Source organism: Meriones unguiculatus, chromosome 7 (genome assembly GCF_030254825.1).
Source record: "Meriones unguiculatus strain TT.TT164.6M chromosome 7, Bangor_MerUng_6.1, whole genome shotgun sequence".
NCBI classification, from domain to species: Eukaryota; Metazoa; Chordata; class Mammalia; order Rodentia; family Muridae; genus Meriones; species Meriones unguiculatus.
The window spans coordinates 105,421,809-105,446,447 of NC_083355.1; the positions used below are offsets into that span (position 1 = coordinate 105,421,809).

A 24,639-nucleotide genomic window follows, 5' to 3' on the forward strand; every position below is an offset into this window, starting at 1 on the left:
GTTGCTCTCCCTGGTTCTTAGGAGGGTGTAGTAGTTGTGGGTTGCTCGGCAGGGAATTTGTCTGGGATTCAGCTTGGTACGGCCACTGAGACTGCAGGTAAGATGTATTTCTAGGTATCGGTGAGCTGACATTCAGGCCTTGGGGTGGGGTGGGGGATGCTGAGGGAGTCGACTGGTGGGAGGAAAACAGTGTATTCCATTAGGAGCCGCTTAATTTCCTAGGAGAGGGGACAGAGAGTGAGGAGAGGCCATGGTAGGTAGTCTGCTACAGAGCTGGAGAGTGAGACTGTGGGGTTAAATATGGGAAGGAGGGAGAGGGAAAGATCTGAGTTAACCTACCTGCTCCCCTGGCTGGAGAGGCCTGTGAGTTAGTTGGGGGATGCCTGCTGGAGCTGGGGCTGGGATAAAATGACAGATAAGGGGAGAAAGTTTGGGGTGGGGGGAGAAGATCTGTGATACACTAGAGGAGTGGGCAGAGAGGGATGAGTGGCCATGGTAGGTGGTCTGCTACAGAGCTGGAGAAGAGTTAGGAAGACGTAAGGATTTGCAGTTAGCCTATCTACTTCCCTTTTTTTCCCCACAATCTTTTCATCACTGGGAATTGACCCTCTTTAACCATGCTGCTCTTATAAAGTACCTTTCATATTTTATTATAAAGTACCCTTTGTTATAATATAGCCCTCTTCAACTTTCTTATCATTATTAATATTTAGATAATCTTTTTCCATTTCCTTATTCTAACCTACATGTGATATTGAATTTCTTGTCAACAAGATCTAATTGAATCTTGCTTTCTCATCCAGACACTTTCCGGCTTTTAATTAAAGTGTTTTTATATAATATGGCAACTGATGTGGTGATGTGGTTAGATCAGAGTGTGCCATCTTTGTTTTCTACTTGGTCACCTGTTATTACTTTTCTCTACTTTTCATGTTCTTTTTTTTTTCTTTCTTTTCTTCTTCTCCTCCTTCTCCTTCTTCATGTGTGTGTGTGTGTGTGTGTGTGTTTTCCTGGCACACATATGGAGGTTATAAGACATCTCACAGTTCCTTCTTTTTTGAAACAGGGTTTCATGTAGCTGAGGCTCAAACTCACTATGTAGCCGAGAATGCCCAAGTTCTGGGATTACAGATGTGTGCCACCACACCTGAGCTTAGTGGTGCTGGGGTTGAGCCTGGGGCCTTGTGTGTGTCAGGCAAGCGCTCCAGCAACTGAGCTGTATCTCCAGCCATAATTTAATTTTACAATAGTGTCTTTTTCCCCATAGGTCTGTTATACAATTGTCATATAGCTTATTTCTTCATATATAACAAATCCCATGATACGCTATTTTTTCTTTAAATAATCATTTATTAATAAGATTGTTTTTTGAGACAGAGGGTATCATGTAGTCCAGGATGTCCATGGATCTGCTCTGCAGCCAAAGATGACTTTGAATTTCTGATCCTTCTGTCTCTACCTTATTAAATAAACTTTTACATTAGCAAATATTTTAACATATTTTATGTCTGACTTATCTTCATTATTTCTAGTGTTATTCTTTCTTTTCTGTAGATCCAAGTTTCACCTTGGCATCACTTTTCTTCAGCCCCCAAAGCTTCTTGCTGTAGAGGTTTCCTGCATGAAAGTGGCCTTGTTTTCACCTTTGAAGATTATTTTTGTTGTGTATGTATTAGTCTGTTTTTCATTATTAAAATGGAGAGGAAAAAAAACAACCAAGGTGGGTGAACTTGATAAAGAAAAGAGCTTTGTTTAGCACGAGGCTCCTGAGCCTGATGTCCAACACTAAATTGCTCCATGTATCTCACTTTTCATGAGGATCTAATGAAAGGAGTGAAGTGGAGAGACAGAGACAGCATGCCAGGGAGGAAACTGGACTGGAACTCAGAGGTCACAGTCACTTACTTTTATATAACAAGTGCTCTCCTGAGAACCTACTTTTGGGTCACAGGAGAAGCGGCTTCACCTCCTCTGGGTCAATGTGCCCAGTAGCTTACGGCTGTCCCCACTATGGGCCACCTGTTACAGAGCCACACCTCCTCTCAACCTTGCCACCCTGAAGACCAAGCATGCAACAAGGGCTGGGGGAGACTCTCAAACATATCCAAACCATAGCACTAGGAATCAGATTCAACACACCTCGTTTGAATGTGCATGTGTGCATGCCATGTGTGTACAGGTGCTCACAGAGGCCAGAAAGAGGGGAGTGTTGGACTCCTTGTAGCTGCAGTTACAGTCATTTGCGAGCTGTCTGATATGGGTGCTGGGAACTGAATGAGAGCAAGCAAATGCTGTTATCTACTGAGCCATCTCCACAGCCCTGTCAACACAGACTTAAAAACAGTTTCAGGATATACACATTTCCATCGTCTTCTTGCCTGCTCGTTTCTGAGGAGAATCTGTTTTGATATTATTGGCATCTTTCTTTGTTGGTTTAAAGAGTTTCTTCTTCTTCTTCTTCTTCTTCTTCTTCTTCTTCTTCTTCTTCTTCTTCTTCTTCTTCTTCTTCTTCTTCTAAATCACTGCATGCGTGTACTCTAATTCTGTTGCACTCTGGTGCGTTTTGCTCATGTAGGCTTTGATGGTGTTCAATGATTCTCTTATTTAGATATGTTTACAGTTTTTATTAAACTTGCTGACATTTTGTTTATGGTCTCTTCAAAATGGTTTTCTGTCTTCCATTTTCTGAGAGGTCTAGTTTATAGAAATCCAACCACACGACATTGCTGCACAGGTCGCTGGGAGTTATTTCCTTTTGTCCTTACACTTTTCTCTGTGGATTTTAGTCTTCTAACTCATCAGTTTCTTTCATGGTTTCTTCCAAATCCACAGACCTCTTCTTTAGCTGTGTGCAATCTCTTAGTCTAGTTATTCAGGGAATTTTGCATTTAGTTCCATGGAAATTCCATTTGTTTCTTTTCATAGCTTTGCATATCTTCACCATTGTTAGTGGTTTTATTTTAAAAAAATGAGCTATCAGTAAGAGTTATTTTAAAAGTTTACACTATATTTATTGTGTGTGTGTACTGTGGTGTAACACACTGAGGTCAGAGAACTTGTGGCAGTCTATTTTCTTCTTCACTATGAGGGTCCTGGAATTGAGTTTGGGTCATCGGCCTTGGTAAATAGCGCCCTTACCCACTGAGCCATCTGGGTAATCCTGTAAGAACTACTTTGCAGTCTTTATTTATTAATTCTGCTATTGCTGTCATTTTAGGCTTATTTTGGTCATTTTTTTCTCTTGATATTTTTGCTTAATATTTTATCATTTATTTGGTCAAGATTCAAAACATTACATAGTTCTATACCTAGTTTCTTTCCCTCCCCCTCTTTGTGTGTGTGTGTGTGTGTGTGTGTGTGTGTGTGCAGCACTGTGTTTATTTTTCAAGCATTAATCCACTTCACTTGTGAACTGAGCTCGTTTTGAAGCTTTGTTAGGTTGGGCTTAGGGAAGCCACTGACGTGGGATTAGCTTGTCTGTTCTGGAGTCTCTAAGGCATGCTTCTTTGGTTATAGTAAGCAAAGGATGCCCTCCCACAAAGGGATCCACATCCTAATCCTAAAAAGCAGAAATATGGCAGGTTACTTGACAAAGGGGAATTAAACAGAGGTTTGAGTGAATGTCTCTGGTCAGCTTCCCTTAAAACAGGAGCTGATCCTGACTTATCTAGGTGGACCATCTCTGAAACAGATGATGGAGGCCGAGAGAGAAACAGGGTGATCATAGAGTGAGATGGCTCCAGGCTAATGGAGAAGGTGGGAGAGGCGAAAAAAGGCAGAGAAATGGATTCTTTCCTACAGCTTACAAAAAGGAGTCTATCTTGTTAACATCCTGATCTTAGCCTGGTGATGAGCCTGTCAGACCTCCAAGCTACCAAACCATTAAGATAATAATAAATGACTAATAAAAGTAATTAACAATAAAATGACTTGTTATTTAATTAATGAACATAGTTTTGTTTTGTTTTGTTCTGAGACAAGCTCTCACACTGTAGCCCAGGCTGGCCTGGAACTCACTATGTGTAGCAAAGGTTGGTCTTGAACTCATGGAACTGTAAATTGAAATAAACCCTTTCTTCCCTAATTTGCTTTTAATCCTAGCAACAGAAGTGGAACTGGAACAGCAGTTTACCAGCCCTCTCTATGTCCCCTCTCTGCAGATCAAGTCACTGAGGAATCCCGCCTGAGTCAGCATCAAAGGCCTTGCACGTCCCCTGAGTTTCCTCACTCTGCCCTTGCGTTCTTTCCACTGATCTCTCTCTCTCTCTCTCTCTCTCCCTCTCTCTCTCTCTCTCTCTTTCTTTTTCTCACATAGCCCATGTCTTGCAAGTCTCTGTTTGGGCTCATTTTTCTTTGCATAATCCAATGAATCAAAATCCAGTTGTTTTACTACCACCAAAGAGGCCTCTGAAACCAAGGACAAGTGGCATCCGGTGTGCTCTTGTACATTCGGGCTGGTTTCCCCCAACATCTCTGTCTTAGGCACTTTTGCCTTCTGGTGAGAGACACTGGTGAGTGTTGTGTTTCCTCTGAAGTGGAGATGGTGATGGTATCTGCTCCTCGGGCTGTCAGGGAGAGGGCCAGATTCTTAATCACTCGACTCCATCAGCCGCCTGCTTTATGCTGATGTTATGTTCCTGAAATGCGCCAGTCAATGCAAGAAAACATGCGCAGCAAAGTGATTTCTAGCACGAGAAACGAAGAGAAAGCAAAGCAGAAGAAATGCCTTAGTTGGTTGCAAAAGATTCCACTCATATAAATGGTTTTGCCATATTGCATTAATGTGAGCAGTAAATAAACGGTTCATGGGGAAAATGGAATATATTAAAATGTATTCATGGAACAACGAGGGGGAAACAGCCACAGACTTGATGGAGGGCTGGCCAGCGTGGTCTGCAGGCACCAGCACACGGGTCTCCGTTTGCGGCATTTGGAATTATAGTATATGAGGCCTTTCATCAGATTAGCGGCATCTGCAACCAAACACCCGTTCTTCTTTGTGGTCCTGCTTGAACTTGTCTTTAGCCCGTTCATAAGGGGAAAGCATAAGCCAAAGCCTGTGATAATAATAATGACAACATTGACAGCTATATGCTGACTCATCCCTAGGCTTTCACACGGACTCATCTGTTCTGTATGCTCTCACATTATCTCCAGTTCAAGTGTAAGAAATACTTTGCTAGGGGCCGGATAACTTCATATGATGATGGATACTTGCAGATGTCAGCTTGTTTGGGACAACAGTCAGATATTTCTGAGGATGGTTTTGAACATTTGGATGTTCCTGAAAAGGTGTGTGTGTGTGTGTGTGTGTGTGTGTGTGTGTGTGTGTGGCACATCCATAAGTACGTGCAGAAGCCAGTGAGGGATTCCAACAGTCCCTCAGAAACCTGGAGCTGTACCAGCAGCCAGCAGGCCCCAGTAGTCCTTCTGCGTCTGTCCCTCTCAGGGCTGCGGTTGCAGGAACACGCAGCCACAGCCAGCTTTTCGTATGGATGTGAGGGATTTGAAGTCGGTGCCTCACATTTGTCTGCTGAACCGTATTTCCAGTCCCCTAGGGTATCCTTTCAAAGGAGACTTGTGTTTCCTGGAATTCCAGCACTGAGGAGGCTGAGGCAGGAGGATTGCTTTGAGGTCAAGGGCAGCATGGGCTATCTTGCTAGTAGTAGGCCAGGAAAGAAAGGAAGAAAGGAAGGAAGGAAGGAAGGAAGGAAGGAAGGAAGGAAGGAAATAAGAAAGAAAGAAGGAAAGAAAAGTGTGTATTTAATTGAGTAGGGTGCTTGACTAGAACAGGGGGACCCCTGGCCCTGAACAAGGGGGATTCTGTGAGCAGACATACCACCTTCAGACCCCACCCACAGCACTGGCTCTTTCCAACATAGCAGAAAACTGCCTTTCAGCTTCAGCGGCAACTCCTTTCTGGCCCTCTGCCTGCCAGCGCCACCCTGGCCAACCAGATTTTAGGCTTCCTGAACCCCAAGAGTTGTGTGACACAGTTCCACACCTGACGGAAGTCAGTTCTCTCCCGGTACCCTCTAGGTCTCGGGATCAAACTCTGACTTGAGAGCAAATGCCTTTTCCAAGTGAGTCATCTTAAGACAATCTCTCCCTTGATGGATAGGTAAGATAGACATATATTATTTATACTTAAAACATGCATGGTGTTTATTTAATATAGTTATATGATTTGCAGGTATTTATAGATGCATATGTAAATAAATTTACCCTTCCTGATAACACTTGTCTAAGACTATATAGCTACTAAATAGTAGAATCAGCTTAAAGTCTTGCACAGTGGTGCAAGGATTCATCCTTTTGATGTGTACCGTCCGAGTTTTCATCAGGGCAGTAGGTTATGTCCAGTTTGAGGCCAACACTGATAGCGTTTCCATTTTTTAATATTAACTGATCGTATCCGCTGAGGCAGACAATATAAAGTGTCTAAAATGCTGGTGTCTCTAGCAAACAAACCCCAAAGGTCAAAGGCTAACTCCATGGGAGGCGTCATGCTTTCACATGCCTGTGTGACTGGGCAATCCTGCTTAGCAGGCAATTCTCCGCCCCCCTCCCACCCCCTGACACACACTCATTCAGGGACCCAGGCTGCTGGAGTTCCTGCCATCTTCCACACAGAACTCACACCACAGAGACCACCCAGGGGCTTGACTGCAGGGTGACCAGCCAGAAGGCAAAGGGACATTTTAGAGTATACACAAGAAGCCTTAGTACCTGAGTGTTCATGTGTCTGTGTTATATGTTCGTGTAGGCCTGAGAGTCGCAGGTACTCACATATGTCCAGGCAAGAAGGCCACAGGATGTCTGCTGTCATTCTCAGGGTCGCTTACCTTACCTGAAGCCTACAGAGCCAGCTAAACTGGATGAGGTGTCTAGGTGTGTCCTGTGCCTGGCTTCTTCTACAGGCATGAGGCCTTTGTACTGAGCTGAGGAACTGGTTTCTGGAAAAAAAAAAAAAGGCAAGCAGTTTAGGTTATGTTGCTCTGAATTTACTCATGTGTGAAAAATTTTTCATCTTTCTTTTATTTTATTTCAAGTTCCTTGAATCAACAAGGTTTAAATCGGGCGGGGGGGGGGCTTTACATGCCTTTAATCCCAGCACCAGGGAGGCAGAGGCAGGCAGATCGGATCACTGTGAGTTCGAGGCCAGCCTGATCTACAAAGCAGCCAGAGCTACAGAGAGAAACCTGTCTCAAAACCAACCAAACAAAAACCGTACAAGGTCTCAACTTACTCAACAAGAAGTAAGTGTATTATTATTATTATTATTATTATTATTATTAATGAATCAATCAAACTGATTAGCAAAGGCGTTTTAAGTAGTTACCAAGTGAGGAATTTGGAGACAAATGTGGAGCCTGATTGTAGAAGGCCTTGAATGTCATGACAGAGTTTGGACCTGTGCGATCTCTCAGCTTCTCCCTCCTTCTAGCCTAACAGCTGGGGATCGTGCGGGCCTGCCTTCCGGTCCACCTGCCACACCGCAAAATCAGCCGCTCACTCTGCTGTAAGCGGGACAAACGGGACTTGGCCCCAGTGGTCTGCCTCCAGGTCCCTCCTCGGGCCCTCCCGTCTGAATGAATCTCTACGGTTTAAGGGAGCTCATTCTCCATTCGTGAGCTCAGACTCTTCTGTGTCCTTGGTGAGATGCCAAGACATGCCCCCACCTCCCACACCCTGATGGAATCTAGTTTCTGAGTACACAGGGCTCAAGGGTAGACCCTGGCACTAGGTGACCCAAGCTAATGCAATTCCTAAATACCTACCTACTCAGTGCTCATACCGTCAAGTCACACTAAGATGCTACGCATGCTTGTAAGGGCAGACGCTCTGGCGCTAAGGATTAGACACTTCCTCCGAGGCCGGAAGCACATGGTTAAAACGAACGGGAGGGGCTCAGTGGAAAATAACTGGGAGAAAGCTCCCGGGATGCTGATTTTTCAACTTGGAAAGGACCCTGCAGCAGCCCATTTTCTCCAACATAATGGGCTGAAAAACTACATCTCTGTGAAAATCAAGAAAAGCCTAACTGAGTGCAGCTGCCGTCCCCCCGTAATTAGATCTGGGGGATTATTGCCGAGATGGATGGAAGATATCAGATGGCCACTGCTAGAAACACTTGCCATCCCTGTCTGACTATGCACTAGACAGTGGAGTTCTGAGCAGACCCACATATGTTTGTTTTTAATTAAAATGTGCTGAATGAACCGTTAGCTGCACGGAAATAATGAAGAAAAGCAACACAAGACAAATCGGCTAATTGACAACTCCAAACACTCCATTTTATACCCTTCAGTTATGTTAATGGAGCTTTCCAATATGTTCTGGTTGAAATAATAATTACACAAACACAGTTACATAATAATCTAAGAGGTAGATAAAAATATATAAATAACAACAGCGGCAAAACCCACAAGTGGGTCAAAGGATTACAAATTCATTCTCTCAGGCTTTATCCCTACGAGTATCTGTGGAGTGCTTGCTGCTTATTAAGGGCCAGGCTCTTGTGGACTAATGCCTGGGATGAAATCACCCCAGGGTTTTCGGATACACGATGTTGGGTGGGGCCCCATGTTCTGTGTGTTTGGAGGAGCTATTCAGGACGCATCTCCAACCATGTCTTCCAACCGCATGGTGAAGAGAACAGAAAGGGCGTCTTCAATGTCATTGTGAGCCATTTGAAAAGCTAATTCATGTGAAGGCAGAGGACCTGGCTAAGAGTTTGACAAACTACGTTTCATTCAGTGCATATAAAATTAGCACAGCTGCCTGAAGGATGTGTCTTGGGACTGTGGACACAGCACAAGGCCAAAGGACAGCCATACCCTTAGCGTACCGTAAACATGGGGATTACTGGGCGTCTTCCAAGGACCATGGCAGAATTTCAGCCACGAGATACACAGAATTTTGTCCAAAACTGGGAGTGATAGTAACTGTCAATTGTCTTTGGATGTTTTGTGGTGATTAATCCCTTGGCTGAGTGGAATGGTAGGGAATGATTCAGAATCACTGGGCCCCTCTGCCCTTCACTGGCAGGCCAGGCTATCAATGGGGTAAATGAACTCCCATGCTTTTGGAGTTTATTTACAACTAAAAAGCAAAGCCTCAATCTCATCCATATTCAATCAGACAAAAACTGTGGCTCATCCAAGACAAGACGGGAGCCAAATTTGGGGCAAGGCAAAGGGTGACATCATCTGAAAGGGCTGGAAATGAAGTGTAAATTTGAATATCATCTGTATATAAGTGATAATTAAAGCTGTGAGACTCAATATGTGCCAAGAGAGAAAGTCAATAAAAACGCAGAACAGTGTCCCTGGCCACGTGTCCCTTCTGAGAGAGATTTTTTTTTTTTTTTGAAAAGTTGGTGGAGGCAAGATTTTCTTTCCTGCTGAATGATCTCAAAACCAGACATAAATCATTTTCAAGGAGCCTAGAACCCTCTGCAGACATCGGCTGAACTGTCTGAATGCTGAGCAAAATAGAGGGCTTTTCAGTAAGATTTCTATTCCAAGGAACTGGGAAGCTATTCCCTTTGGTGTAGAGATGACCTTTTCCCTGTAGAGAGATGGCTTCAGTAAATAATGTTAAGAGAATCACCATTTCACGCTGACACTGGCCTGTCCTTCTCACGGCTGGAGTTAAATTTGGGAGGAAGCCCAGACAGCCCTCACCCGAGCACTGCAGGCCTCCATTCAGGCCATAGGAGAACTAGCTGAGTTCTAAGCTATGTGCGAACACATCCTCAGTGGGTTAACACCAGATGCGACTTGAGTCCCCTGAGATGGAGAAGTGCCCGTGAGGAATTCTTCATGGTGCAAGTTTTCCTTGTGCAGCTTCCTCTTGAGCATTGGTTCTCAACCTGTGGGGCGTGACCCCCATGGGGGGTGGTATATCAAATGTCCTGCATATCAGATATTTACCTTATGATTCATACAGTTGCAAAATGACAGTCATGAAGTAGCAACAAAAGTGATTTTGTGGTTGGGGGTCACCACAGGACGAGGAACTGTATTAAAGAGTCACAGCATTAAGAAGGTTGAGAATTGCTGCTCTAGAGACTGACTTGGGATTCATTTTGGGTTTGACCTTTCTAGTCCATAGAAGACTCATAAAAACAGACAAGGTCCTCAGTCATGGGTTGAGCACAGAGTGAGCTTACCCATGAATGACAGTTGTGTGGAAGTCCTAACTTTCCCATGCCTTCGAATGCAGCTGAGTTTGGAAATGGGATGCTTGGGGAGGTGAGAATGGGGTCTACAGGATGGGCTTTAAACCAATGTGGATGGCGTCCTTACAGGAAGAGACAATTGAGACACAGCTGTGTTGGGGAGAGACCATATGAAGAGAAAGCGGCCATCTCCAAACGAAAGAGAGAGCTTCCGAAGAAATCAATTCAGCTGACAGCTAGAGAAGTGTAAGAAAATATATTTTAGCTATTTAAGTAACTCAATATGGAAATCCTAGAAAACTAATTCTTAGGGGGAAAGACAGAAAGCCTATGTATGTATTGTCTAGAGACAATACCCCTTGTTCTAGATGGTGACCTGTTCACACACACAAACACACACGTTACATACACATACATTTAATTTTTCTAGGCTTTGATCTCCACATTTCTAAACTGAAGTGGTGAGCGTTTGATCCATGGTATCGTTGCACTGAAAGTGGATTACTGAAATAAATTCCTACAAATTTCGCTCTTTCCCTTCCCTGTACAATTATAAAGTCCAATGGCTTCACAAGCATTTTTCCCCCTCCAATGTTTTATATGCTAGTTTAAAGTTAGTTCAGCTTAGTCATTTACTATGTAACTCTGAAAGAGTAACTTAGACTCCCTATAACCTGCCTCCTGAGGCTATGAAAATCAAAACTCAGGCGACAGCTGTCTGGACCCTGGCAGAGGACCGGAACACCAGCAGTCAGAATAAGTTGCTTCCAACTTTCTAACACAGGAGCCTGCCATTTGCTTGTGGAGAAATGCTGATTACTTCGGATGCTAAACCCCTTTATGTATTTACGCTTCCTCTTCTTCTGAAACGATTTCAGGAAGCTTACAACAATATCTCCCGAATAAACTAGTGCTGGCACGGAAGAAATGGTGTAAGCAGCAGAGACAACCACTGGCTGCCTTTCGACAGCAAATGAAAAAGTGTTCACAGGCCCAGACCCTGGGAGGCAGAGGCAGCTGGAACTCTCTATGAGTCTGGGGTCAGCCTGATCTACACATGGACTTCTAGGCCAGACATGGCTACATAGTAAGAGTTCATCTCAAAAAATTGTTCATAAAGTTGATCCTGAAAGCATCAAGCACCCTAGAGCTGTACAATCCAAAGTTCCCTTGATATTCTAGGGAGGTCAAGATGAAACAAAATCCTACCATGTAGTTCTTTTATATTTAACTTCATTGCAACAAAAATTTAAAGGATCGTTGGTTATTAATGAGTCCACCACCCTTTAAGCTTTTAAAACTTCTTTCAAAGTTAGAGATATATTACTACTACTACTAAGAAACCATTCATTCACATTTCATCACAATATTTTTTCTTTATTGAAAATAAATTTTTTTCTCCCATAATATTTTCTGCTTATGGTTCCCTCTTCTCTATTCCTCCTAGCTCCTTCCCTTAGCCATCTAAGAGATGATAATAATATATAGTAAAATATAATAAGATAAAACAAAAACTAACAAATCAGAATAGGACAAAATAAACAAACAGAAGGGGGAAAGTCCAAGAGAAGGCACAAGAAAGAGATTCACTTGTTCACACACACACACTCAGGAATCCAATAAAAACATTAAACTGGAAGCCACAATATATATGCAAAGGACTTGTAAGGTAAAATAGAGAAGAAAAATACAGACAAATACAATATAAGATAAAATTGTTAAAAGGCAAAGATCTGACACAACATTGTGAGACAAGGAACCTTGCAGATGCATTGAGATCCTTTTCTGTTGGCCATTCACCATTGGGCATGTGATCTAGTATTTTGTTTCTCCCTCTCTCCTGGATCTTACTCTTTCTGCCTTACTTCTGTGTGGTTCCCTGAGGCCTGATGGGAGGGAGTTAATGTAGGTACCTCATTTAGGACTGGGTATTCCAAAATCTCTCACTCCCTGCACATTATCTGGCTGTAGGTCTCCGTGCTTGTCCCCATCTGCTGCAGAAAGAAGTTTCTCTGATGATGGCTGAGCAAGGCACCAATCTGTGAGTATAGCAGAATGCCATTAGGAGTCATTTCTGTGTTATTTTTGCTGTTGTTTTAGAACAGTACTGTTTCGTTTTACCCCAGGTCCTTGGGCTAGTCTCAGGTTCTCGGTCACCCGAGAAGTGTCAGACATGGGATTCATCTCACACACTGGGCCTTCAGTCAAATCAGACTTTGCTTGTTTACTCCCACAAACTCAGTACTGCCATTGCTCTAGCGTACCTTGCAGGCAGGACACCACTGTAGATCAAAGGGTTTGTGGCTGGGTTGATGTTTACACTTCTCCTTTGGTAGTGTGACAATAGAACATATGGGTAAAGGCTCTCTGTAGGCCACAGCTCAGCTTCTCCATGTTCAGTGAGTTATGTAGGCGGTGTCTTCAACCTCGGGGACTTGCTGTCAGTTTGTGGAGAGCAACCTGTAGTCTTGGCAGAAGCCTGGGTTGTTTGGGGGTTCCCATGAGACCTCTTTATCCAGCTCCAGGACAGGGAGCCCCATTTGTTGAGAAGAAAGGTCCATTTGGAGCTCTGTCTCCTCCAATATTTGGTGGCTTCATTTACATCGCTTTCACAAGAATGTATATTTTATAAAGCTTCTACATATTAGATCTCCATACTAGCCTTCACATGGCCCTGATTTTATCTGTTCCTGCATTTCCTCTCTTGTCCCACACTTCCCTCTCCATCTCTGATCTGATCGTCCTGTTCCAGTTCCCTCCCCATCCATCCCTAACTATCTACTATTTCCTTTTCCTACAGAGATCTGTTTTCCCTTCATCCATTGCTCTGTACCTAACCTCTGAAGTTTTGAGGACCGTTGACAAATACATATCATTGACATATTTGCTAATATTCACTTATAAGTGAATACATACTGGTACTGTTTGTCATTCTGGGTCTGGGTTACCTCATTCAGGATGATTTTTTTCCTAGTTCCATGCATTTTATGAGAATTTTATGATTTTATTATTTTTAATGGCTGAGTAATTCTGTAATTCTCCATTGTGTAGATGTACAGTTTTTTTAAAAACCTATTTTTCAGTTGAGAGACATCTAGGTCATTTCCAGTTTCTGGGTATTATGAAGAGAGCAGAAATGAACATGGCTGAGTAAGTGTCTCAACTCACTTTGGGTATATGCGCAAAAGTGGTAGAGTGTATCTGCAGGTAGAGCAATTCCCATCTTCCTGAGGAACCGCCACACTTATGTCCATCGTGGCTGTACAGATGTGCACGCCTGTCTGCAGTGGATAAGCGTTGTCCTTGCTCCACATCCTTGCCAGCATATGAGCTGTCACTTGGTTTATTGATCTTAGTCATTCCGACAAGTGTACGATGAAATCTAGAAGTAGTTTTGATTTGTTTCCCCGATGACTAAGGATGTAAAACATTTCTTTAAGTGCTTCCCAGCTGTTTGAGTTTCCTCTATTGAGAATTATCTGTTTAGATCTGTGCCACAAATTTTAATTGGTTTATCTGTTTTCTTGATGTCTAATCTTTGAACTCATTATATATTTTGGATATTAGACTTCTATTGACTGTATACTTGGTAAAAACAAAACCTTTTGCCATTCTGTAGGCTGCTGCTTTTTCCAAATGACAGTGTCCTTTGCTGTATAGATGCTTTTCAGTTTCATGAGATCCCATTTATTAATTGTTGATCTTAATGCATGTGTTAATGATGTCCTGTTCAGAAGTCTTTTCCTGTGCCAATGAGTTCGAGGCTATTCCACACTTTCTCTGTCAGGTTCAGTGTATCTGGTATTGTGTTGAAGTCTTTGATTCATTTAGAATTAGTTTTTTGCAGGGTGATGAGGATAGATCTATTTGCCATTTTTCTTCATACAGCCATCCAGTTCTCCCAGGACCATTTGTTGAAGAGTCTGTCTTTTTTCCATTGTGTACTTCTGGCATCTTCACAGAAAATTAGGTGTTCATAGGCATGTGGATTTATGTCAGAATCTTCAATATGATTTTACTGGTCAACATGTCTGTTTTTGTGCCAGTACCATGCTGTTTTTATTATTATAGCTCTGTGGCACAACGTGAAATTGCGGATGGTGATACGTATAGCAGTTCATTTTATTCAGGATTGTTTTTGCTATCTGATTTTTTTGTTTGTTTTCCCATATGAAACTGAAAATTGTTCTTTCAAGATTTGTAAAGGATCGTGTTGGAATTTTGATGATTAGGATTGGGGATGGCTTTTGGTAAGATGGCACTTTTAACTATATTAATCCTACTGATCTATACGCACGGAAGAACTTTCTATCTTCTGATATCTTCTTCAATACTTTAAAGTTTTTGACATACAGTGTGGTGAGAATTTTGGTTTCTTTAAAAAAAATCAGTTATGTTATATGATTGTGTTTTTGCTTTAATCACAGGTGTAGGATACAGGGTTGCTTCACATTGTCCACAGCTGTTACCTATGATTTGTCTCATGCTCTGGGAGAGGCATGGTTTCGCCAACTGCAGATAGTTTGTGATGTTTGGAATTCTGGAAACTTTTCAAAGGCGAAGGCCCCAAGAGGCGGGGTTTTTGTTGTTGGCTGGCTGCTCTATGCGCCTAATCATCAGGACGTAGTCTAAAGAGGTCTACAACTCCTTTCCCCTCCAATCTTCTTTCTTGCCTGCCTAGTGTTTGAGGTTGGGTTGGAAAGGACTGGGGTGGAGGAAGGTGGTAAATATAGGAGCCCAATAAAGTAACCAAAAATCCTAGCTACAATATAAATCCTTTACTTGCTTGGTTAGAGTTACCCAAGGTGTTTTAGAGCATTTGAGGCTATTGTGAAATTCCTTGATTTCTTTCTCAGTCCCTTTGTCATATATATATATATATATATATATATATATATATATATATATATATATATCGGAGGACTACTAAATTTTGCGAGTTAATTTTGTATCCAGTTAGTTTGCTGAAAGTGTTTATTAGCTTTAGGAGTTTCCCTATGGAAATTTTAGGGTTATTTATGCGTACTTATCATTTCATCTACATTAAAAAGATACTTTGACTTCTTCCTTTCCAATTTTGTCCCCTTGATCTCCTTCAGATGTCTTATTGCCCCAGCAAAGATTTCAAGGGCTATTTTGCATAGGTGTGGAGAGAATGGACAGCTTTGTCTTGTTCCTGATTTTAGTGGAGTTGCTTTGAGTTTCTCTCCATTTAAGTTGATGTTAGCTTTAGGCTTGCTGTAAACTGCCTGTGTTGAGGTTATGTTCCTTGTAGCCTTATTCTCTCCAGGACTTTTAACATGACTTGGTGTTAGTTTCCCAACATTCACTTTGGGCAGCTCACATCTGCCTGAACCTTTATTTCCATCCAAGTCCCCCTCCTGACTTCTGCAAGCACCTGCACACAGATCTCTCTCTCTCTCTCTCTCTCTCACACACACACAGAATAAAATATTAGAAAAATAATAAAATAATAATTCCTTTGTGTACATATTATTTTACCATTTACTGAAAGGTAAAATCAAATTTGTACACTGAGACAGATATGCTTGTTTATTTTCACTTAGAGAATTAAGTCCTGGCTGAATATCTGATGCCACAGGTCAACGAACACCTTCAGAATTTTTCAGGGTACAGCAAAATTTTGATTTTATAACTGCCACCAACAAAAATGCTATTTTGCATGAACACACAGTTCAAAATGGCAGAATTCTGTTCAGTGCCATTGCAGACATTACTGGAATCTGTTCAAATCTGAGCACAAATCCATTCAACAGCTTTCAGTAAAACTCAAGTCAGCAACACAAATGGTGCATTTTAAAATCAAACATTCTAACACAATGCAAAAATCTATCAACTTGATACTGACATGCTATAGCACGATGGTAGAAAGATATTAAACATTTTCCATGATCAAACCATTATGTTTCAGTAAGAGTAGAAAGCTCGGTCTGTAGTGTAAACATTACAATTTATCACGTGCAGAAGTCTAAGTCTGCACGAAGGTCTTTCCAACAGTGTTGGCCGGTATGTGGCAGGGTAGTATTCAGAATGCAAAGTGTTCACACTGTGTCTGGAATTGAGTCTCCATGATCCCACACAGGCGCACACTTCAGACTCATTACATGTTTCATTTTTAATTAAATTTTGGTCATTCTGCATTCAGAAACCTTCTGCCATTACAACTTTTTCTCACCCCTTCTCTCCGTCCAGTTACACGATGCCGTGTTGGGTTGTAAGCCATAGTTAGAGCAGCTGGGTCTATGTACATACCTTTATGCGTCACGTGTGCTCCACACGGCTTTGCTTTCTGAGATGGAGACCACACTTTCTCATGGAGCCCACTCACCCCTTGAAGGGCAGTGTTAGGAGCTAAATTGTGTCCCCCAGTAAGTGTGCATATTAAAGACTTAACCCCAGTACAACAGTGGGTCTCAACCTTCCTAATGCTGTGACCCTTTAATACAGTTCCTCATGTTGTGGTGACCGCCAACCATAAAATTATTCGAGTTGGTACTTCATAACTGTAAATTTGCTACTGTCAGAATGTAAAATAATGTAAATATTTTTGGAGACAGAGGCTTAGCAAAGGGGTCGTGACCCACAGGTTGAGAATCAGTGCCCTACTTCCTCAGTATATGGAGATAGGGTTTTTCAAAGGTGACTTGGTTGAACGTCACCAGGATAGACCCTAACTAGCTGGTGTACATATGAAAATGAGAACTAGGACAGAGCATGCCCACAGAAAGACTGTGAAGGCACGGGTGGACACCAACAAGCCAAGGAGGCCTCGGAAGAAACCACGGAGGTAGCCCTTGGCCTAGGATTCTAGACTCCGTCTGTTCTTTAAGCCGCTCGGGTGGTGTAGTCTTTTACAGCAACCCCTAGAAGATTAGCATTGGCAGCTATTAATGCCACAGAAGTCAAATACCAGAGTATTTTTCTCATCGTAGTGGACATTTAGATAAGGATTAGGCACAAATATGCCTCTGTGCACATGGCTCCCGTGTGTCTGGGTGAGACTATCCTTGGGTAATACTCACACAAGACCTTGCTGTGTCATACACATTTCCAAATTTACGAGAGGCTGCCAAAATGGTCTCAAACGTGCCTGCATCAAATCCCACCCCCAACAGCAGGGAAAGGAAGCAGGCAGCCTCCTTACAACCTCGCCTACACTTGATATTTTCAAACTTAAACATTTCTGCCAGGATGATTGGAAACAAACAACCCCCAAACCTTTGTTTTCACTGCATTCCCTAATTATGTAGGAAGTCAAATATTTGAATATGTTTGTCTATTCATATTTTCATGCTATAAATGTTTGGTTCACAGCCTTTGCCTATTTTGTTGAAGAGGGTTTTTTATTTTTTCCACTACCTGATCTGTAAGGATTACATCCTTTCTTTATAATAATCCTGCCTGCTAGATATTCTATGAATACCTTTGCTGGGGCTACAGCTTGTCTCTTAATCTTGTTCATTTAACAAAGAGCTTTAATTGGGTATAATCAGACACAGCTCCATTAATAGTTTGCTTTTCTTTAATGCTGTCTTAAAGAAAATCTTTTCTCTCTAAAAATTCATGCAGCTGTTGCCTTATCGCTTCCTCTAACAGACTGGCTTTTTTTTTTTTTTTTTTTTTTTTTCTCCATTTAGATCTTTATTTCTGTGATGGGAAAAGGTGGGGATTTTCTTTCTTTTCTGTTTTGAAGGTAAATTGGTCCAATGTTTACGGAAGTATTAAACACTCACCCCAGTCATTTTCACTATGTATGAAGAGACAAATGTACCCCCAGATAAGTGAGCAGGATGGTCTAAATGGATACTTGGAGACGAGCCGATGCTAGGGGGTAGCTGTCAAGACCTGCTTTTGATACTGGAAAAGCTGATCTGAAGAGATTCTTGACAGTCACTGGTTCGCAGGGCCAGGTGTTTTCCGAGGCCGCCGCCCTGGTAAACCATAAGTGGCCACGAGGAGAAGACTTACTCTTCTTTATCTCTATCAAGGCGATGTGCTTCCTGTGCTCTAGGGCGGTGGTCCCTGCATGGAAATCTCTGGAATCATCTGCTGAAGCTAGCCACAGAGCCAACCTCCCCAGAGGCTGGGGGGTGGGTGTTGGCGGTGGGGAGTCTATGGAGTCAGCCTCCTTGGCATCACATAACGTCTCACCCTGGGTTTCTATCACTCATTGGCAATAAGCCCTCCTTAAAAAGTAAAATGAAGCAGGTGTGTGGGGGGAACAAGCGAGTAAAAACCTCAAACTAACAAAGAAGTGTGTGACGTAGACAGGCAGGAGACTCGGTGGTGTTGGGGGAGCGCGTTCTGGGGACCTGTGTCGTGCAGGTTGCTTTGTTCGGGCATTGTACTCATCATTGTTGCCTGAATAATTTAGATCATTTGCTTTTACATATTTCCTAGCCACAGAACACTCCACTTAGGCCAGCTCTCCTTCAAGACAACACCAAGAGCAGGTGAAACAAGAACACCCTGGGCAATTCCACATCCAAAACCTTCTCATAAAGCCCATGCGATGGAGAGGAAGAAAGAAGGTGCAGTTCTCCTCTGCCTTTCTTCATGGGTAATGGTATACCACACTCCAAAATTCATGTCGCCACCAATTCATTCCACAAACACTTACTGTTTTCTAGGCTCTGGAGCAGATACAGAGGAGGAGGGTGCCTCGGGGGCCGGAACCTCTGAGCACATGTCTGAATTCTAAATGGCAGACAGTCAACTGCCAGGAAGGCAGGGAGGATGCAGGCCGGTGGGTGGGGGCCATGTGGAGAGAGCCACAGGACATCTGTTGGCTATAGCAGGTGCTGAAACTGGAGAGGCAGGGAGGACCGACCTGTTACTGCCTGGTAGACCTTTCTAAGTTTAGACTTGGAAGTCCGTGGGGGAGGGTGCAAGGGTTTGAAGCAGGAGATTGACATGGTCGTATTTGTGTATCAAAAGGATCCCTTTGGCAAGAGCACATGTAGAAACAGGACGTGGCTGAGCCAGGAGGCGTACATGAGATCATTACAGCCATCAGCAGAGGAGAGGTGTGAGGATACCTGATCACAGGTTGTTCGTAGAGGGGAAGAAGGTGTGACTATGACAGGATGGTTGTTGCGGGGAGGAGGGAAATGGAAGTGACTGGGATTCCTGGTATTTTAATATGTGACTGAGTAGGGATGTGTAACTAGTGCCATTCAATAAAACAAGAGAGATGAGCTAAAGGGTTAGGACAATTGAGGATTGGCATCCCTTGGGGGAAGGTTTTGTTTGATGTGTCTGCAAGAAAACAAGGTGGAACTGTCCAATCATCAATTGGATATTTGGAGCTAAGGAGATGGATGTGAGATAGAGGTGCATTCGTGCAAGCCATCCTTACTGAACAGTGCTCCGGAAGCCCTCAGCAGAACAATACAAAGAAGGCAGGGGAAGGATCCCATGAAATAGGCTGAGATGGCTCAATGAAAAGGAGGGAAGAGAGCCAGAGAAGTGGGGGTCAGAGAGGCAAAGGAAGGGAGTTTGCAAAGAGGAGGAATTATCAACAGGAACAAGCGCAGTGTAGACCACAAGAAGGCAAGGCCAGAAGAACCCCAGAACACACACCCAGGGCCCATGGGGATGGATCATGGGGATGTGCGATGAGAGTGCCTCATACCAGGACATGGGTAGTAGATGAGCCGTAATGGCCTGGCCGCTTCCTATGGCCTGTGACAATGGAGGAGGTGTGAGTATCTAGACCAGCAGTTCTCAACTTGGGCAACCCCTTTGGGGGCCCGAATGACCCTTTCACAGGGGTCGCATATCAGATATCCTAAATATCAGGTATTTACATTATGATCCATACAGTAACAAAATTACAGTTATGAAGTAGCAGCCATGAGGAACTGCATTAAAGGACTGCAGCTTTAGGAAGGTCGAGGACCACTGGCCTGGAGAAAAAGACTACTTCTTTGCTGTGATGAATGGCAGATAGACCAGTAACTTGCAATTCCAACTGTGCCCTAAAAGCATGTAGGGAATTTTTTCCTTAATATCAAAACCTACAGATTCAACTGGTCCATGGTAGAACACAGACAAGGATGCATTTTAAAAACTCCACCGAAGAACCTGACACATAGCCACAGTTTAAAGTGAATTACTCTCCTCATTCCCTCCACCCACTTGTTTGTTCGTTTGTTTGCAGTAGTGCTGAGGATGGAACCCCTACTGAATTATACCTTTCACCAAGTTATTGAGCTATCGAGCAAGAAAAGACTGGTGTAGGTAGCTATGGTGGTGTAAATAAGAAATGCCTCCAAATGGTTCGCGTGTTCAAAAACTTGCTCCCCCGTTTGTGATGCTGCTTGGGGGAGATTATGGAACCTCTAGGATGTGCAGCCTTGCTGGAGGAAGTACATCACTGCAGGTGGGCTTTGAGGGTTTTTAGCCTTACTTCACTTCCTGTTCACTCCCTTTGCTTCTCCTGCACAGATAAAATGTGACCAGCCAGCTTCCTTCCCTGACTGCCCCTGGCAAGCTTTCCAGCCATTACAGACTCTCCCTCTGGAACTGAGGCCAAAATAAATTGTTTCTCCTGTGAATTGATTTTGATTATGGTGTTTTATCACAGCAACAGGAAAGTGACCAATACTGTGGCTACGGCAGGTGTCAGATGAGTTTCATGCTGGTCTGTCTTGTTACTGAGTTACAAAGAAGAGCTTAGCAGTGGGAACAGAGGCTGAGGATTTTTATGTGTCTCTGCAGACCTTATTCTTTAGGGAGCTGCCTTCAAATTGGGGAGAGCAAAAATGTGTTCTTCGTTGACAGAGAAGCAAACAACACTGAGCTTTGCTAGAATATTGGGGATCACTGTTCCCAAGTCATTCTGAGGGACTGCTGCCTTAGTAATTCTGTGACCGCATGCCAGAGAACTGGGCATCTGACTCAGTTCCCTTCAATATATCTGGTCAATGATGATGGCCTCAGACTTTGCTGATGTCCTTTTTCAGAAGTCTTTTTCTCCCCCTCCAGTCACCATTTTCTCAGTCTCTCAGACATTGCCAGGACCTCTTCTAACAGGCATGATTCATGGTGTCAGACCCACAGGCTTTTTGGATCACTTCCTGCCTGGGCTATTGGGGTACATCTACATACCTTCCCATAAATGTGCTCAGACTGAACCTGACTTTGACATGCTTATCAGCATCCCACCAATGAGAAAGGTGAGCAAAAATCTTTTTCCCTCTTCACAAGGACTAGTTCCAAAATGCCAAATATTAAGTGATATATATATATATATATATATACATATATATATTATTTTTCAAAATGAAAACTTGAATCCTATTTGAAAATAGTTTCCTTTTTAGTGTAGATCACTAGCTTTGAGAAGTGTGGAAGCTCCCAAGTCAGTGTGGACTCCAGGCTTCATTCCCTTTCTTAAGCAACTGTATGGTTGGGATATAAAAAAGTGTTCCCAGGAGGCTCCAGTGTTAAAGCCCTGATCTGCAGCTGATAGTTGTTGCAAGATGTTTGATCACATTGTAAACCCCGAGATTGTGAATGGAAAAACCTGTTTCTTGTTGTGGTATGGCTCAGCCCTAGCACACGCCTTTAACCCAAGAGCTTTCTGTTTATTATAAACAAGTAATTGTGGTGTGGCTCAGCCTTAGGACACACCTTTAATCTAAGAACTAAATAAAGTGAACCACAGGTCAAGAGGCAAAGCAAGTAACCAGCTGACAGGCAGTAAACAGAAAGTAGGGACGGTGAGTTGAGGGTATTTAAAGCATTAAGGAGAAGGGGAGAGGACTTTTTCTTTCTGGGATATCTGTGGAGTAGGAAGGTCAGCTGGGTGCTTCTCTGCCTCTCTGAGCTAGCAAGTTTTCACCCCAGCATCTGGCTCCTGAGTCTTTATTGGTGAAATCAAATGTTTGGGATTTTGCTTAAAAACAACAGATAGTGCCTTTGAGAAGTGACTGAATCAGAAGGGTGCTAAATTTATCAGTGGGTTGACCAGTCATAGATGAACTATCTACTAGGAAGAATGGTTTGGTCTGAGAAATATTAACTCAGTCTATTTTGCTCTTTCTCCTTCCCAAATAGCATGCAGTGTGAAATTTAGCTTTTTTTCCCCACCATAATGTTCTACCTTACCACTGCCAGAAAGGAACAAAGATCTCTAAACTATGAGCCAAAAATTAATCTTTGCTCCTGTGATGTTCTTCTTAGGTATTTGTCATAGCATTGAAAAGTGGACCAATATAGCATACATCTTACAACCTCTGATCCTGGCTTCCATATCTATATAACTGTCCTCCAAATATTGCCTATCTTTCAGGGTCTGTGAAAAATTAGACAATCATGCAAAGCCCCAAGCACACCGACTAGTGCATGATAAGGATAGGTCAGTGATACTTACAAAGATAATTATTAATCATTAATATCATATAGATAATTATCCATTGTATATCATTATATGTTAATATAATTGTATCACATTTATTATTATTATACTTAAAAATACCAGTAAGCTGGCACAGGGTTTTTTTTGTTGCTATGATACTTTGAGTTTTTGTGTGAAGTTGTGTAGAGAGAGTTTTCCCTTTTCTTGCTGGGAAATTTTGTGTGGCTCCTTGATTCCTTTCCTCTGCTCACTCCAGGTGTGCCCATCCCAACAGTCCTTACAGTGTGGGTAGAAGGACTTGTAGGTAAATAAAAAATGAATGAAAAAGGGGGCCATAGATTTTAAAGACAGCCATGAGGGGCATATGAGAGGGCTTAGGGGAAGTAAATGTTGGGGGAATGATGCAATTTATTATAATCTTAAAGATAAAGGATTTTTTAAAAAGTCTACCGTCTTTGAAGAGTACTGGCTGCACACCAGCCGAAGAGCCTGCCTATTGGAGTAGCAGCTTCGTGATTACAAACCCATCAGCTCTGAGATCATGTTAGACACCCACTGCTGGCATCTAGTCTTGACATTCCATCTTGGGGTGGCTCCTGGATTTTGAACAGGCATAAAACTTGTCCTTTCGGGGCGGGTAGAAGCTGCAGCCTTCCTCAGGCTTCCTTTTGGTTACCTCATTTTATCTCTGTCCATTTGCCTTTTTCTCCCTACATGACTCTTCTTTAAAAAAAAAAAAAAAACTAAAACCAAAACAAAACAAAACAATCTAATATGTGACATGTGCTTAACCCAGAAAATGTAGAAAAAAAAAAGATATGGCAAAAGAACATGTTATCTTCCATTTGGGGTTCCTCCTTCCAGAATAACCCTTTCTCTTTCCCTCCCTGCCTTCCTTCCTCCCTGTTTTTGTGGAAGTAAAACTATATAAGCTATAAGCAGTGGTTATTAGTCAGAGCAATTTTGCTCCCAGAGGTCATTTAACAGTGTTTGCAAATATCGTGGCTTACCAAAAGTGCTAAGCATCCTACAATGTACAGGATAGACCCACCCCGACTCTACCACCTACTCCCACCCTAGCACCAAATGCCAAAAACAACCGAGGCTAGGAAGTTCGAGACTAGACCAGGGTCCAGAGTGTTATAGCCACGCCCATCCTCTACCCGTCCCCCTTGAGTATCTGTATAAATAAAGCCTTACTGTAGCTCAACAACATCTATTCATTTTCCAACAGCCTGTGGTTGTCTTTGCCTTACAAAGTGGTTGAGCAGTTGTAAGAGACACTACATTGCCACAAACCCCAAAATAAATTTGAGCCATAGATGAAATTTTAATTACTCAATTATCCACACTTTAAAAAATTATAAAGAAGCAGGAGATAATAATTTTAACATGTCTAAAGTACAATTTCAACCTTGCAATCAATGAAAATTATTAATGAGCTACTTCACATTCCTTTGTCTCCCCCAAGTTCTGTCATTTTTCAGCACATCTCAATTTGGCCTAAGGACATGCTAAGTTCTCCTGCGACTTGCGGCTATAATACTAGACAGAGACACGTTGTAAGCTGTGCGTGCACACATGTGCGTATGTGTTCTTTTTATTATATTTCTTATTATTGAAAACAATTTTAAATTTAAATACATCTGATCACATTCTTCCCCTCCCCAAAGTTTTCCCATATCTTGTACCCCCTCCTTCCTCACCCAACTTTTAAGTTCTTTCTCAAAAAACAAAAAACCCAGCACAAGAACAAAAATCCCCCAAACTAAATAAACATACTCAAAAAGAAAAAAAGAAGCCCAACAGTAATAACAACAGCAAAAACAAAAAACCCAAACTGTAACCAAAGACAAGTACACACAGCTGTGGCCACCTCCATCATATGTTGGTCAACTACTCTTGAATGTAAGACCTGGCTTGGAGTGGTTGATCCATCGGAGAAAACTGATTTTTCTCCCTCCCAGCAGAGACATCCATGACAGTTTAGTTGCCAATGTAAGCTGCTTTTTCACTTCATGTGAATACATCTTTTCATGCCCATTGTATATTTGTATATTACTTCTAA

The 24,639-nt window shown here is 42.5% G+C and overlaps 1 protein-coding gene across 3 annotated transcripts in view; it reads right to left on the reverse strand.

The window, feature by feature from the left end:
* The window catches only part of Efcab11 (EF-hand calcium binding domain 11), a 218,423-nt gene that overhangs the window by 15,712 nt on the left and 178,072 nt on the right, over positions 1-24,639 (reverse strand). For 2 of the 3 annotated variants that reach the window (XR_009593056.1, XR_009593054.1), the window contains exon 7: positions 6,846-6,956. The gene's annotated coding sequence lies outside the window, so the exon portion shown is untranslated. Of the gene's footprint in view, positions 1-6,789; positions 6,957-24,639 lie in introns of all 3 variants that reach the window. The other variant, XR_009593055.1, reaches the window with a different exon arrangement.